Raw genomic sequence first — 17915 nt, forward strand, 5'->3', positions numbered from 1 at the left:
TGTAAGGAGTAATTTTCGAATTGTACAGTAAGGGAATAGGTCTGGGTGGGTTGCTCTTCAGAGTGTCGGTGTGGGCGAAATGGCCTGTTTCTACACTGTAGAAGTTCTATGATTCTGTTCCAACATTCACCACCAACAGGTGCTCAGCAACAGCGTTTATGATCGAGATAGTCGGTTTCAAAAGGACCAAATTTACCTTCTCGACTTGGTCTGCGCTGGCTGCGGAGGTAACCACTAAGAGGGAGAAATATACTTGTCTTCATCCTCACCAATCTACCAGCTGCAGTCACATTGATGGAAGACCATATTGGTGATAGTGATAGTGTCTAACGCATACAGTATTGCTGGAGACACAAGGCCCACTTTTCCATCGTGAATACTCTCTGTGTGTGAGTCAGACACTATCACCATGCTAAACGGAACAGATTTCCAATAGATCTCATAACTCAGCACTAGGCTGTGTGAGATGATTCGTCTCATTACCAACAGCAGAAGCATTGTTCTCCAACACAATGTTGACTATCAGAGACGGACATATGCTCCACTTTACCCTGACCATTCAGCCATTGAATAAATCCTTGTTCAATATAGAACACAGTGGGGCGGGGGGTGGTGGGGTGGGGGAAACGGGGTGGCTGCCAAGCGCAGCACCAGGTACTCCAATAAATGAGGGCAAGTTACCAAACAGGACTACTTACACACCAAACAGTGTAAGCTGCAAGTGATCGACAGATCTAACCAATGAATCAGACTTAATTTCTGCAATCCATTCACATGCAATCCGGGTGAATCGTGGTTGGCAGACAAACAATCAACTGATTGGAGAAGGGGGCTCCACACAGATCGCCTTCCTCAATGACGGAAGTGCCCAACACAGAACAGAAAAAGTAAGGCTGAAGCATTCACAACAATGTTCCGACAGAAGTGTGGAGAGGATGAACTATTTAAGTCTCCTCCAGATGGCAGTCTTCAGCAAATTCAATTAATTTCATGTTGTATCTGCAAACAGCTGGAGGGATTGGATAGTGCAAAGACTGTGGCATTGATGACATTCCATTCAACTATTCCTGCTGGGATACAGCACTGGCATCTACCTGACAATGTGGTATATTATCCGGGTGTGTCCTATGACTGCCCCATTGGTCTAATCCTTCTCGTTATTAAAGTGATGACAGATGCGAACTTCAGTAGTATAAAGCGACATTTCCTCAGCACCAAACGTCTCACTGAAGCTTGGTTTGGTCTCTGTCACGGCCAATCATCCCCTGACCACAATGAAGTCTTGGTAAAAAATAGGTAACAAGAAAACAGCCGAATTCTAGAGATGAGGCGAGTGACTGCACTTGACATCGTCATAAATGCATTTGACCAATTGTGCATCAAGGATTAGTGGCAAAATTGGAGGAAATGGGGATTAGGGAAACCTCTGCACTGATTGAATTTATACCTGATTGAAAGGAAGATGGTTGGGGTTAATGGAGAGCAGCCATCTCAGCTCCAGGACAGCTCTGCAACAGTTCCCATGGAAGATATTTCTGGGTAAACCTTCAGATCAGAAATGGAAATGTAAGGCACCATACTCCGACGTGATGATAGGGTAGCTGTCTCATTAGACACAGATATCTGGTGGTAGTTTTCTGGAAAATCATGATGCATCAGGTCAGGGAGATGTTGAATCGGACAGTCCTTTGCAGTCAGCTCAGTCAGTCCAGGAAGTAAACCTACACTGTTGGCATTAAACTAGCTTCGAACTGGTGGAGCTAATCAAGTTCTTACTCAGCTCCTTCACGCAGATATTTTAATGTTAATCTGTTCAGCTTTGTTATTGCATACCTCTGGAGTAAGTGGAACTTGAAGAAAGCACTCTAGCTCAAAGAAAGGGACACTATCCGTGAGATATAAGAATGTTCTCTGTCCTCAGCCCAATAATCTATAGTTGCTTCATAAATAACCATCCATCACAGTAAAGGCAGTAGTTGTGTGTTTGCCAATGATTGGACAATATTAAGTGCCATTCATTATTACTCAGATACCAAAGCACTCTTTATCCAAACGCAATATGACCTGCAAGCCATACATGCGTGTGCTTAAAAGTGACAAGTAACATTTGCATTACACACATGCCAGACAACGAACACCTCTAACATGACAGAATATAATCGTCATCCGCTAACATTCAATGCCATCATCATTACTGAAAAGCCAACGACCAATATCCTGGGAATTAACATTAGCAGAACTGTAATGATCATATAAAGTCATTACTAATTTCTCTGAAGGGCTTATGTTCGAGAGTGTGGTGCTGCAAAATGACAGCAGGTCAGGCAGCATCGAAGGAGAAGGAGAATCGCCGATTCGGGCATAAGCCGACGGGATATATCCTAGGATTATGTGGGAAGCAAGAGAGGAAATTGCAGTACCGTTGGCAATGATCTTCTCGTCTTCACTGGCAACTGGGGTGGTACCAGGGGACTGGAGAGTAGCGAATGTTGTGCCCCTGTTCAAAAAAGGGAATAGGGATAACCCCGGGAATTACAGGCCAGTTAGTCTTACTTCTGTGGCAGGCAAAGTAATGGAAAGGGTACTGAGGGATAGGATTTACGAGTATCTGGAAAGACACTGCTTGATTAGGGACAGCCAGCACGGATTTGTGAAGGGTAGGTCTTGCCTTACAAGTCTTATTGAATTCTTCGAGGAGGTGACCAAGCATGTGGATGAGGGTAGAGCAGTGGATGTAGTGTACATGGATTTTAGTAAGGCATTTGATAAGGTTCCACATGGTAGGCTTATGCGGAAAGTCAGGAGGCATGGGATAGAGGGAAATTTGGCCAATTGGATAGAAAACTGGCTAACCGGTAGAAGTCAGAGAGTGGTGGTAGATGGTAAATATTCAGCATGGAGTCCAGTTACAAGTGGAGTTCCGCAGGGATCAGTTCTGGGTCCTCTGCTGTTTGTAATTTTTATTAATGACTTAGAGGAGGGAGTCGAAGGGTGGGTCAGTAAATTTGCAGATGATACAAAGATAGGTGGAGTTGTGGACAGTGAGGAGGGCTGTTGTCGGCTGCAGAGGGACGTAGATAGGATGCAGAGCTGGGCTGAGGAGTGGCAGATGGAGTTCAACCCTGCCAAGTGTGAGGTTGTCCATTTTGGAAGAACAAATAAGAATGCGGAATACAGGGTTAATGGTAGGGTTCTTGGTCAGGTGGAGGAACAGAGGGATCTTGGGGTCTATGTACATAGATCTTTGAAGGTTTCCACTCAGGTGGATAGAGTTTGTAAGAAGGCCTATGGAGTATTATCGTTCATTAGCAGAGGGATTGAATTCAAGAGTCGTGAGGTGATGTTGCAGCTGTACAGGACTTTGGTTATGCCACATTTGGAGTACTGTGTGCAGTTCTGGTCGCCTCACTTTAGGAAAGATGTGGAAGCTTTGGAGAGGGTGCAGAGAAGATTTACCAGGATGTTGCCTGGAATGGAGAGTAGGTCGTACGAGGATAGGTTGAGAGTTCTCGGCCTTTTCTCGTTGGAACGGCGAAGGATGAGGGGTGACTTGATAGAGGTTTATAAGATGATCAGCGGAATAGATAGAGTAGACAGTCAGAAACTTTTTCCCCGGGTACAACAGAGTGTTACAAGGGGACATAAATTTAAGGTGAAGGGTGGAAGGTATAGGGGAGATGTCAGGGGTGGGTTCTTTACCCAGAGAGTGGTGGGGGCATGGAATGCGCTGCCCGAGGGAGTGGTAGAGTCAGATTCATTGGCGACCTTTAAGCGGCATTTGGATAAGTACATGGATGGGTGCTTAATCTAGGATAGAAGTTCGGCACAACATCGTGGGCCGAAGGGCCTGTTCTGTGCTGTATTGTTCTATGTTCTATGTTCTATGTTCTAAGCCCTTCATTAGGAATGCTTAGTGCATAATCGAAAATTGAGTATTGTCAAAGAATGTCTGGCTTCAGTGGAGAAGCAATGCTGTTAATAGTAAGAATACTGCTGAAAATATCTACATTGATATTTCCAAGTAAAAGTCACACACAAGGACGTTGGGCTGGGATCAGGCTGACCATCAATGTAACTGCACATTTTTGTTGTGGAGCTCCACCTTGTGGAGCTGGCATACATATGGTTTATGAGGGATTCAAAGTAAGATGTCATGTCCTGCACGAGTCCATCTCCTTCAAAGCGCTTTCTAACAGGTTGGGGTCCAAAGTGCAAAATGATAGAGTTTAGGTGGCACACAAGAAGTCGTATACTTGAAAGACATGGTTCTTGGAAGGATATGTTCAGCAATGTTTAACTGTGTTTGGACCAGCATAAAGTCCTTTGCTAGTCCATTGGCCAGTGTGCCCCAGGCATTTCCCTGTTGTTCAGGTATGTCTCTAATTGGTCTCTTGTGAGGGATTGATGAATAACTGTCCAGCTCCAGTTTGGAAGCTCTCTGGACAGATTTTGGCGATGGCCAGTATTTTGGAGGTAGCTGTGTTTTCCAGTAACACTGCATCTGAATTCTGGATTTTCCAAATCACATTAGACAGCTTTGCAGACTGCATAATATTGCGTTCACTGATCTGATCATGAATCACCTGTTTACTACAGTCACTGAATTGTATAATAGTTAGGTGTGCACTCTGGCAATTTAATTGTTCTTCCAATCGATTGGTTTCAACTGAAAAGCAATGACGTCTGGTTTATAGTAATAAATGTAAGAAATAGTGATATTAACACGTCTTTGTATAAACGTACAAAAAGTTAAATCGACCTGCCGTGTATTTCCCACAGACTAATCAAACAACAGCCAGATATTGTCTGTGAAGCAGGACTATATCCCAGGGAACTTCAACACCCTCTCTGGTAGGTTCGTTCCCACTGACAGAAGACTGCCAGACAGAGGGTGGCAGTTCCTTGGTATATAGTCGAATACAGTGCTCAGCATTGATGCTGGATCCTGTGGCTGCTGGACTGCTCTGCAGTAGGTGATGATATAAGCAATTAAAAATATATATAATTGAACACACCATCACCAATCCGCTTGCTGCAAATATACCTCCCCGTTTTATACATCGGTACGTTTGGTCACTGCATAGTCCTTGTAGAGAGGAACAGCCAACTTCACACTCTGTGTACCCTTCACTATGTTACGAAGCAAACAGTGTTCTGAATAGGGCAGACTTTAAACAGATCGAGCAACTAACAATGAGGCGTCCATGAGGTGCAGTGGGTCATCGGCAGCAACAGAATCATATTCTATATAACTCATAGAGGCTGCAACCTCAAGGCCCGACGTAACTTCCACTCACAGTCACCATCAAGACAGGAATTCACCCTGGGTCAATGAAGAGTGCAGATGGACATGGCGGGAGCAGCACCAGCCAGACGTAGATATGACCGAACAACCTGGAGAAGCTCTTACTGCCTTCAGCTACGAAACAGATGGACTTGCATGCTCAACAGCATAAAGAGCAATTGATAGACAGAGCCCAGTGAACCCACAATCAATGGTTCAGACCTTTCTCTGTGGTCCTGCTACTTGTAGTTTTAAAATACAGAGGTCAATGAAAAAGCCCATTGGAGGAGGGGGCTGCTCTCCAATAATGAAATCCACAGTATGGGGCAGAGCAGCACATGTGGGAAAAAATAAAACTGTTACATTTATGAAGATCTTCAGCCAAAACGGCTGAGCAGATTATCCATTTAAGCCTCCTTCAGTGGGCCCGAGCACCACAGGCCCAAAAATAGAGAATTTAATTAATTTCACACAAGTTCAAGAAATGGCTGGAAACACTTGAAAATGCAATTTAACTCCAGAGATTGCCACATCTCGAACTAATTGGTTCCATTCCAGCAAGAATACTGACAATTACCAACAATGTAGCCCAAGTATGTCCTGGAAACAAAAAGCAGTTCCCTTCCATTGCAGCCAGTCACTGACCTATCGGTGTACGGTCTACCATGGAAATGTGAAGGAAGGCGTCAGCAATAATGTGCTCAATCAGCAAAAACTTGCTCAGTGTCATTGAGTACGTGTCCTGTCTGGCTCACTCAGCCCCTGACCCCATTGCACGCTCAGTTCAAAAGAGTGGATTCCAACGGAACATTGACAATAATTACTCTGAAAAACAAGGCACTATTTAACAGTATGTGAAAAAAGGACGCCGAGTAAAATTATAGTTAATTGGAATCTGGAGGAGACACTCTCCTGTTTGGTTTTAGTACCAGCAAAAAATGAATGTTGTCAATGTCAGTAATTGGAACTCAGGAGAGCCCTGCAGCCATTCATCAGTAAAGAGAGTGTTCGGGGCTCAACCATTTCAAGCTACTGCTGGAATATGTTTACTGTCACTGAGTCCCCAACACGGTGTTTATCATTGGCCAGAAATTGCCCGAGACTGGCTACATAAATAACACTGTCTTCAAGAGCGGTTCAGGGGTTGGAATTGTTCAGTGAATATCTCACCTGCGGACTCCCCAATGCCTGTGATGGATTACATCCTAGTAATAACCGAGGACAAAACCTGTCAATTTAATTGTTATTAATTCTGCGAACACTATTGATGCTCAATAGAAGCAGTTTATACCAACTACTAGATTCACTGAACCAAGGCTGTTTAGGCAGCCCATCCAGAACCCACTGCCATCCAGAAGAATAAAGACAGCAGGTACTTTGGAAATCTAGGTATCTGCAAGCTCGCTCCATCCTATGTAATGTAATAGGATCAGATGTAATGGGGTTTGCTTATGATGTTTCAATTCTCAGCTCGTCAGATCGCAAAATCAGTGCAAATGCAACAATCCTTGGACAACATTCAGGCTTGGGCTGACAAGTGACAAGAAATATTCGTGCCACACAAATGTCAGACAATGACCATCATAAAACATTTCATTAACTCTGTTCAAAATCCAAAGATATTACCATTGCTGAATCCATTGGCACTAACGTTCTGAGGTTGAACCAATACAACAGAGCTACTATGCTTACTACATCACATCAGAAAGTAGCAATCCTGTCGATATTAACTTTTCTCCTGTCTTGCCAAAGCCTGTCCATTATCTCCAAGGTTCAATTTAGGAATGTGATGAAAAAAGCTCCACTTGTCTGAGTGAGTACAGCTCCAACAGTAGTGAAACAATTTGACACGATTGAAGACAAAGCAGCCTAATTGATTGGCTCCCCTCCACAATACAACATTCTATCTACCACCAACACTAAGCAGCAGGTGTGAGTACCCTTAGGCAGCACTTTCTGCACTGATTGCCACTTCCATCTGGAGGACAATGGGCATCATTTAGGCAATAGCGATCATAATCCATTTGATTCAAACCTAAATATTGTAAATGACAAAGCTAGACAAAGAGTTGTAGTTTGACCATGACACAGTCTATCTTCATTAAGGTGAGAAGAGATTTCATTCAAGAGGCAAAAAATAACGAGAAGATAAATCGGAATCAGAGTAGTGGCTGCTATTTTGAGGGGAGATTAAACTGCTTCGAAGAAAATATGTTCTCAAATTTCAAAAGGATCAGATTGCTAAATCCAGAGATCCCTGGAAATCTAGGAACAGGTAAACAGAACAAGGAAAGCGTTCAACAAACAGTGGAAAAACAATACGACAGAAAGCCGAGAGGACTGTGGAATGTGAAGTGGTGAGTTCCAAAATTAAATTAGAAAGGTGTGTGTGGAATGATCATTCAAGGTACAACAAGCAATATTTTCAGATTTATTTTCAATACAGAGAATGAAAATTGAAATAAGGGGCATAAAAGGCAAACAATAGAAACCACATGTATCTGGAGAAGTTTTATTATGATTCTGAGTTTGAATTGAAGCTTAAATGGACATCAACAATGTGGGCCTTTGTAATCAGTCTGGGAGAATTGTTTGAGAATCCCATCCGACCCTTCTCGATATTACTGCATTTAGAAATATGAGATCTCGTCATTGAGACTGGGTGGTAAGCATGGCAAGATTTGGGAACCTTTGATGACAAGAGAAATGGTGAGAAAAAGGAATCACATATAAGAATTTGGAAACTGAGGACAATTGGGTCCTCAAAAAACATTCACAAAAAGGCAGGAAAAAATATAAACAAGGATTTAGGAGGATTAAAAGGCATCGTGGAATGCCTTAGCCAAATAGGATGAAAAAAAATCCCAAACCAGTTTATCAAAATTAAAAGAGTAGCCAGGGAAAGAGTATGCACACTCCTGGACGAAGGAGGGAGTTTAAACGTGGAGCAAGAGAAAGTGGGAGATGTCATTAATGAATACTTTGCATTGGTATTCACAAAGGAGAATGACATGGTGGATGGTGACTCCAGAGAAGGATATGTAGATATTCCAGAGCATTTCAATATTTTAAAAATGGAGGATGTGCTGGGTGTTTTGAAAAACATTAAGGTAGGCAGGTTCCCAGGATGCGATGGGATCAATCCCCGAATACTGAGTAAGCAAGGGAGTTAATTGCTGGGGCATTGTGGATAATCTTTGTATGCTCTTCAGTTCCAGGAGAGGTTCGAGAGAACTGGAGAATAGCTCGTTATATTCCTTGTTGAAGAAGGGCAACAGTGTTAATTCCAGAAGTTTCAGTTCGTGAGCCTTTTGTCAGTGCTACGGATATTATTGGAGACTCTTAGAGATAGGACTGACTCACATTTGTAGAAATATGGTCTTATTAGCAAAATGCAACAGGGCTTTGTGTGGGGAAGATTGTGTCTTGCAAAATTGTTTGGATATTTTGTGGAAGTGGATGAGGGCATGGAGCTGGATGTTGGCCATATAGATCTTAGCAAGGCCCTTGATATGGTCGCTGATGGCAGGCTCATACAGAATGTGAAGTCAAATGGGAGCAGCAGTCAGACAGAAAGATGAATACAGAACTGCTTGGTCATAGAAGAGAGAGTAGGGACGGAAGGGTGTTTTTGTGACTAGAGGTCTTTGAATAGGTTGGAGGAATTGCAGATCATGAGGATGATTGCCAGAGGATACAGCAAAGTATAGATACGTTGGAGACTTTGATGGGGAAAAGGCAGATAAAATTTAATCTGGGCAATTGCAAGGTGATGCATAGTAGAAGCTTCTACAGGAGAGAAATATACTGTTAATGGAAGATTTTTAAGTAACTGCAAAATCCGAAATGATCTAGGTATACAGGTCCAAAGCTCCCTAAAAGAGGCAACTCGTGTGGATAAGGTGATTAAGATGACTAATGGCAAACATGCAGGCATCTATCGGAGCATATGGCATAACAATTAGCAGGTCATGTTGCAGCTGTATAGAAATATATTTTGGGCTGATTTGAAATATTGCATACAATTGGCAAACAAGCAGAACAATGTGGAGGCGTTAGGGAGGATATAAAAAACGTTTACTAGGATGTTGTTTGGCTTGTAGTGTATTAGCCATAAGGAGAACTTGGACAAATGCGGTTTGATTTAACTTGTGCATCAGTGGCATAGATAGAAGGATGGTTAGGGACTTTTTTTTTTCTCCACAGTAGAAATAGCAAAAGTGGTGGTGGTAATAGGAAGTTTTAGTTTTCCCAACGTTGACTAATATTCACAGAGTGTTAAAGTTCTAGATGGAGCAGAATTTGTAAAGACTATCCAGGACGGTATTATAGAGCAGTATATAAGTAGTCCTGCACGGCAAGCGGACGTACTGGACTTGACGTTGGGGAATTGGCAAAGCCAGGTGTTCCATGTTGCAGTAGGGGATTACTTGGGAATACTTATCACGGTTCCATGAGCTTTAGAATACACATGAACAGAGACGAGACTGGTCCTCAAGAAAGAGTGCTAAATTGGGGGTAGGCCAACAGTACCAAACGTCAGCAGGAGGTGGAAAATGTTGATTGGGAGCAGCTGCTTTAAGGTAAATCTACATTTAATATGTAGGAGATTGATTAGAGTTCAGGAGAGGTTCGATCCTGTGAAAACGAGGGATCAGAATGGCAACTTTAGGGAATCATGGTTGATAGGTGAAGTTGTGAGACTACCTAAGAGGAAAGAGAAAGCATACATAACGTCTAGGTGACTGAGAACACAAAAAGCTTTGGAGGACTATTGGGAAAGTCGGACCAGTCGTAAATGAGGAATTCACAGGCAAAAGAATTGGTCACGAGATATGATTAGCAAATAGACATAAAGAAAATGCCAATGCATTTTTTCATATATAGAAAGCAAGAGGCCAACTGGACAAAGGGTTGACACACTCTAGGACAAAGAAGGAAAGTTAGGCGTGGAGTCAGAGAAAATGGCTGATATTCCAAATGAGTATTTCGCACCGGTATTCACTGAGGACAGGAAGATAACGAATGTTGAGGTTAGGGATAGATTTTTGAGTACTCTAGATCAAGTCTGAATAAAGAAGCAGGAAGGTTTTGTATTCTAAAAATTAAGGTAGTCAAGTCCCCAGGTCCAGATGGAATGTGTCCCAGTTTCCTGAGGGAAGGAAGAGAGGCGATAGATGGGGCTTTAACAGATAAACGTGCAACATTTTCGGACATGGCTGAAGTTCTAGAGGACCGAAGAATTGCTCATGTTGTCCCCTTATTTAAGAAGGGTAGCAGGGATAATTCAGGTAATAATAGACCGGTGAGCCTGACGTCAGTGGTAAGAAAGCTGCTGGGCAATGTACTTAGGGATAAGATCACTTCCCATTTGGAAGAATATTGGCTTATTAGAGATAGGCAAAATGGTTTTGTGCCGGGAAGGTCATATCTTAAAAATCTAATACAATTCTTTGTGGAGGTGAATAAGTTGATTGGTGGGGAACGGCTGTAGATGCCATATACATCGACTTTAATGAGGCATTAAAAGTGTTAACGTTCACTACGATAGTCTGACAGAGAGGGTGATGTCTAGGGAGAACAGAATGTTCTGGCTAGATGGATAGAGATCTGGCTGAACAGGAGACAGAAAGTAATAGTGGAAGAGAGCTTCTCAAATGGAGACTTGTGACCATATATACAGACACACACACATACAAACACACACATACACCCATGGGATTTCCAATATCAAAGTTTTCAGCAGAGGCAGTAATACAGAGGCTCAAACAAATAGTGCTGCCAACCATCCAACCCAAACTTTGTGTCCACTACGTGGATGACACCGTTGTCATCACTAAACGAAACAAATTAGATGTAAAATTCAAAACCATCTTTAATATCCTTACTGGCATACAATTCACTAAAGAGTGGGAAAATAACTACAAACTGTCATTATAAGAAGTCACAGTAGAGCGAACACCCAATGAGCTACATCAAACCAGCGTCAATAGGAAAATAATATTTATGTACAAAATATTGAACTACAGAATGAATCTTCCCAACATATACAGACGAAGCCGCATCAGAACATTATTTCAATGAGCCAACACATACTTCAGCACAGAGGAACTATGTAGAGCATAGGAACAACACCTGTACTGTGTGTTCAAAAAGATGGGTACCCAATGAACACAGTCCGCCAATTTCTCAACAACAAACCCAAGCAAGCAGGCAAAACTCTTCCAGAATCACTAGCCACTCTCCACTACATGGAAGACGTCTCGGAAATGATTGACAGACCATTCAGACCCCTTGGCATCATGGTAGCCCATATATCCACCAACCCACTAAAACAGCAGATAATGAACTTGAACGATCATATGCAGACTAAAACCAAAACCACTGCCATTTACAAAATACCGTGCAAGGACTGTAACAAACACTACATTGGAAAAACAGGCAGCAAACTAGCCACGAAGATACATGAAAATCAAATAGCCATAAAACGACATGACTCTCCCTCATTGGGAGCCTTACATACAGATAAGGAGGCACACCACTTCGACTGGTAAAACACAATCATCCTATGACAAGCCAAGCAGTGATATGCATTATAATAGCTAGAAGCATGGCATTCCAACTGGAACTCTATGAACAACACATCAAGTTAGACCCCATTTACCACCACTTGGGAAATGGAACCATACGTGACTTCACCATAGGAAATTACATCACCAGAGGAAATGACATCACCAACCCAATGAAACCCAAACGTTTAAATAGAAAGCAGGAATGATGAACAGTGCTTCGCTCTCTGGCCCACTGAAGATGTTACCTAATAGGTGACAAAACGTCTGGAATTGAACCTTCCAACTCAGTTTTTAGAATGTGCAGAAACAAAAGTTGACTTTTTAACTTCAGAAAGACATTTGTGTTAGTGCAGGCATGCTGGGCAGAAAGGCATTTTCCTGTGTTATTCTGTTCCTCAAGACAAGATTTGAGAGTGGGAGTGGTGAGATGTTGGCTGAGTGATTACTGATGATCAACAGCCACATTCATGTAAAACTCTCCTCAGCTATTTGCAGCTTCATATTCTTCCTCTCCCTGTGGGGAAATTCAATATGGAGAATTTGACATGAAAGTTAGAACTGGTAACTGGTGACTCTATCTTGTCCCTTGCTCCTGCAGCCTTCTACCTTGGACACCAACGTCTCGAGGGACACTGCGCAGACAGAAGCTGCATGTACTCCACACCCAACAATGCTGTCATCTGTCACATGCTAGCCTCACCATGGCATCATAGCACATCTCCGACCCATTGACAATACATTTCGGTGTCTCCATCCTGCAGTTCAGGATGCATGGGCAAGTCTGCAATGCTGTTGCAAGGACACTGTTCTCAGCGATACGCACCCAGCTCATGGACCGCTCCTCTAGACTGCTCACTGTGTGTTTGTCCACGGTCATAGAATGATTGCCTTGCCTTACCCTCAATTTAACAGTGTTTCCCCTCAGCCAGACCATCCAGGCTCACACGCCTGCTGTATTGTCTTTTTTTTTGCAGACACAAAACCAGGAAGCATGGTATCGTTGCCCACAGCCAGACAAGTACCAAGAACAATGAGTTAAGGAGAGTCTTCCATCCCAGTTCAGGAGCTTGGACATGGTCAGTCAGTCTCTCGTGGTTGTTAGTATCAGGATCTTTCCCCTATTAGTTGATGAGGAGCCGAATGTTGGTAGGTGATCGGTGCAGTCACGGAGATAGAGTGATAACGAGGTCACGAAGTGCAGGTGGTGGCACTTACCTTGGTGGAGTGGAGAAGGTCACTGACCTCCTTCATACACCGCTGGGCATTCACCAAGAAGGCTGGCACCTCATTGACTCAAGGGGCCATCTCGGATCAAACTGGAAGGATGTGGTGTCATAGTCTCCCCTGCCAGCCCTGGAAGATGAAAGTGTCCCTCTCCTGCACCAATCCATACACCTGAACCTCAGGGACTTCGCCACAACGTGCACCCGCCCCCCCCCCCCCCCCCCGCCAAGTTAGTGCGGTTTCAGATTGACGAACCAAGAGTGCACTGACTTTTTAAAGATGGCATCAGCAACAGGGAGGGCGTTCCATTCTGGGATATCCAGGCAGTGGACAGTTTTTATGCGAAAGGGAATAATCATTGGACTAGTGTCTGATGAGAGAAAATTATTGTGGCAACGAAAGGAGTTACTGAGGCAGATTGGGGATTTCAATTTACGTAGTAAAACCCGAATAAAAATTAAAAGTGATGCCCAGACCTGCACCTGAATGCACAGTCTCCAGGGCGTCAAAGCAACGGCTTTATAAAACGGGATGAAGCTGGTTCGCACTTCCTTTTTTTTCAATGCAGTCAGTGTGGAGAGTGACCTCCTCCATGTTTTACAGATTTCTAATTTCTTGAATTTTGACAATAACTGGTATCATCAATGCATAGTCATGAAGGGAGAGGCGGGTGCATCAGTGTGTAAAGCGATTAGCAGCGCAACAGTGTTGATCCTATTCTATATATATAATGGCACTTTACTGTGTTGGCCTAGTTTTCCTTCTAGTATAAGTGGGGAAAACCCTTAAATACCCAAGTCTTGGACAGACTGCAGCTGATCTCCGTAATGACAAAAACATCTAACTTGGTCCATACTGTTTTTACTGTCTTTTTATTTGCCTTGTTGAAAAGATAGGAAGTAAATCAGACATTACTGCAAGTGCCAGAGGCGAGGATGGCTGCAGGGTTCTGAGGAGTTCACAGAGATTGGAAGGTATGTCAAAGCTGGGGACTTTACAGGGATATGCATGGTTCAAGGGACACCAGAAAAAAAACAATTGGGACGCAATGTGTGTTTTAATGATCGGGTGCACACACATATAGCCCAGACTGTCAGAGGTGAACGGACCTATACATCTACACAGAATATATTCAATGATGCAGATTCACTTCACACCAGCTGAAACGCATTTTGTTATCACAATAATACTTTTCAATTGGAACATTTCAGGATGAAAGAACTTTTCAGATCTGATGCTATCTTAAGTTGACCTCTTGTCAAGGATTGATACCTGAGAATTGTTCCTTCCTGGAATAATTTCTGTTGTAAAGGTTTCAGGTTAAAGTCTCACCAAGACATCGACTCATATGGTATTTAAATTAAGAACTGAACAAGCTTCAGTGCATTCGGCATTAAAGCTACCCACGTCATTCTGGAAATGAGTGTCACAACTAGATCAGGAAGATCCCAGGCTCCCTCTCCGATCTGAACAGTATCAGCTGCTCTCATGTATCCTGGAACTGAGCTCCCAAATGCCCTCAGGTGGAACACAGACTCTCACCCTAGCCCATGCAAATTCAGCTCACGTTACATGTTCCTTTCCAGAGTCCCACAATCAGAACAAGAAGGTCCCAGACTTGATAATGAGAATATGCATTTGCAGAACCAGAGCATTTTCTTTTTAAAACACCATCCGCCAAACAGGCAACTGCCAGATTCTTTTCTCTGTGCCTAAAAATTTCCAGTCTCTGTAATATCCTTCATGTTCTGTAACCGTGTCCAACTCTGTAAACCGTCCAGTTTCTGTGTGCATTCCTGGTTCTGTAACATCTTCCAAACACCACAGTGATTCCCTGTCGCGAAAAACTTTCCTTCTCGTAGAGAGCGTCACAAACCTACTGGTGGAATGAAATTTGATAGAGTTTAGAGATATCAAAGGGCATTCTGGTTGGAGGAGGTTGAAATTGAGAGATTGCACAAAACAGACAAGCAATTCTTGCTTTGGCACGATTTGTAAGGTGAGGCTCCACTGAACAGGATGTTAAATCTCTTTGAGGATTTTATAGAGATAGAGGAGGTTTGCAGCAGCCGGAAGAGCTATTGGGGAAAGACAGATTTGTACAGACTAATGAAGGCTCGAGGTATGTGTGGTGTTTTAAACTTTGGTAGGAATTTCAGAGACAGGCAGGACTGGAGGGAATTTCACAGATAGAGAGGGAGTTAGAATGTGGAGTTTGCAGAGATAGGAAGCTGTATAGGGGCAGACGGTGGTAACAGAATCAGGAGCAATGAGGACAAGAGGATGTCACTCATCTGGTTGGACATTTGGAGTGGGTTACACAACAGATAAATGTGTAGGGGCTGGAGAAAGTTGAAGAGATCTGCAGAGTTGTAGTTACTGGAGAAAGTCGGAGACATAATGAAAACTGTCGTGGCTAGATATGGTTATGGAGATAATGGGATTTGTCAGGGCTGGAGGGAGTCAGTGAATTTGGTTGTGGGGTGGACTGGAGGAGATTGCAATCATTGAGAGGTTTCTGTAAACTGTAGTAATTGCAGAGAAAGGCTGACCTTTAAGGACTTGAGAATTATCGCATAAACAGGGAGAATTGTACGGACTAGAGGGCATTCCAGAGAAGGGAGGTTTCTATTGCCTGTATAAGTTATAGAGATAAGGAGGGCTGATCTGGTTGATGAACTATGTAGAGATAAAGTTAAAAATCACACAACACCAGGTTATAGTCCCACAGGTTTAATTGGAAGCACACTAGCTTTCGGAGCTACACTCCTTCATCAGGTAATACTATCGCTCCGAAAGCTAGTGTGCTTCCAATTAAACCTGTGGGACTATAACCTGGTGTTGTGTGATTTTTAACTTTGTACACCCCAATCCAACACCGGCATCTGCAAAACATGATGTAGAGATAGCAATATATCGTCCAATACTGATTAGATTACAGAGATAGGACATTATTGGAGTTTAAGGTCTCTGAAGACATCACACCGAGCCATACAGACCTTATAGCAGAGTAGGATGTCATTTGGCCCGTCTTGTTTGTAGCAGGTCTTCAACTGAACTCATGAATGAGTAATGATCTCCATTCTCCCCCATATTCTTTCACATTAGTTTTAATCACAATAATTATCCAATCTCCTTTTGAATGTTACCATTGAATATGCATCTGAAATGCATCCAACTGAGTCCTAACTTATGCTGAGTTAAAAAGTTCATAGTTATATCAATATTTCTTCTTTTGCATTTTACCTTAAATCTGTGCCCTCTCTGTTTTGTTCCTTTGATAAGCGAAAGCAGGTTTATCCGATCTATTCTATCGAGCCACCCTCTCATTTTGAAGTAGCCCATCAGATTTTCTCAGCCAGATTCTCTCCAACTTTTTCAGGCTGAATTCAAAAGTCAAATTTCTCATCCGTGGAATCATTGTTCTAAATCACTTCTTCACCTTTTCCAACGTGTTTGCATCCGTCCTACCATGTGACACCCAGAAATGTGTACACTACTCCAGTTGAGGTCTAACAAGTTCAAACTCCTTGCTCCATATTCTGTCGCAATCTTTATAAAACCTGGAATACGGTATGCTTTAATTGTGTTTAACGTCTTGCCAACTCCAATAAGTTTACACAAACATCACATCGTACTTCGCTTCTGTAAATCTTCAGATTTTACATTCTGTTTAATATTGTCTTTTAATGTTCTTGCAAGCAAACTGCAATGTGTCATTCTTCCCAGCACCTAATTTCATCTACTTTCTCTCCTCTCACTCTACCAACTTATCAATGTCCGTCAGGAGTTCTCGAGTTTCTTTAAGCTCTATGTCAACTGTACACTTTGAAGTGGGTCTGTGCACACCAGACGTACATCGTTCATACATAACAAAATGAATGAGGGTCCCAAAACTGACTCTTGCAGAACCTCATGGAAAATCTTCCTCCATCCTGAAAAATATCTAATGACCATTCCTATGTTTTCCTGTCAGTCAGTCAATTTTGTATACAGTCCTTTTTATGGAAATTGGTTTTCTTACAGAGCTGGAAGGTTCATTTTCAGACGTTTCATCACCATACTAGGTAACATCTTCAGCGAGCTTCCGGATGCCAAGGGATCTGAGTAGTCTGGCAGTCATTTCTGATATGTCTTTGCTATAGTGGATAGTGGCTAGGGTTTCTGGACGCGTTTTGTCTGCTTGTTTGAATAAATCTGCGGACTGTGATTATTGGGTAATTTATCTTTTTGAATACACTGAATAGATGATTTTCCTGTGCTCTGCATTGTTCCTTTGTGCTGCAATGTGCGGTGGCTCATTGGATTAATGTCCTGATGCAGCTTCGTTTGTGTATGTTGAGATGATTGTTTCTGTAGTTCAATATTTGTTCCATCTGTGTTGTTTTCATGTAGACGCTGGTTTGAAGTTGTCCATTGGCTGTTCCATCTACTGTGACATCTAGCAATGGCAGTTTTTTGTTGTTTTCCTCCTCTTTTGTGAACAAAAAACTACGCCTGCAAAAAAACACTAGACAAACTTGCACAAAGTTACAACGCTGACAACACAAAAGCATGGATTTAAAAAAAAAATTATCTGACCGGCCCTTAACTAACACTTTAAAAGTCATCTTCGTAAGAGGATTAATTTACAACTTCCAGAATGTGGACAAGAAAGTTTTCTTAGCAGCATTAGAAACAACACTGAAAGACAACCAACACACAGACGAAACCCAATAAACTATCAGACAGGTAGTCCCAACAACACTAAGCAGGAAAAAGGAAGGAAACACACTCAATACACAAGAAAGAAAAACACTAGATAGACTTAAAGAGATAACTGATTTAGAGATTCT

Source organism: Chiloscyllium punctatum, chromosome 31 (genome assembly GCF_047496795.1).
Source record: "Chiloscyllium punctatum isolate Juve2018m chromosome 31, sChiPun1.3, whole genome shotgun sequence".
NCBI classification, from domain to species: Eukaryota; Metazoa; Chordata; class Chondrichthyes; order Orectolobiformes; family Hemiscylliidae; genus Chiloscyllium; species Chiloscyllium punctatum.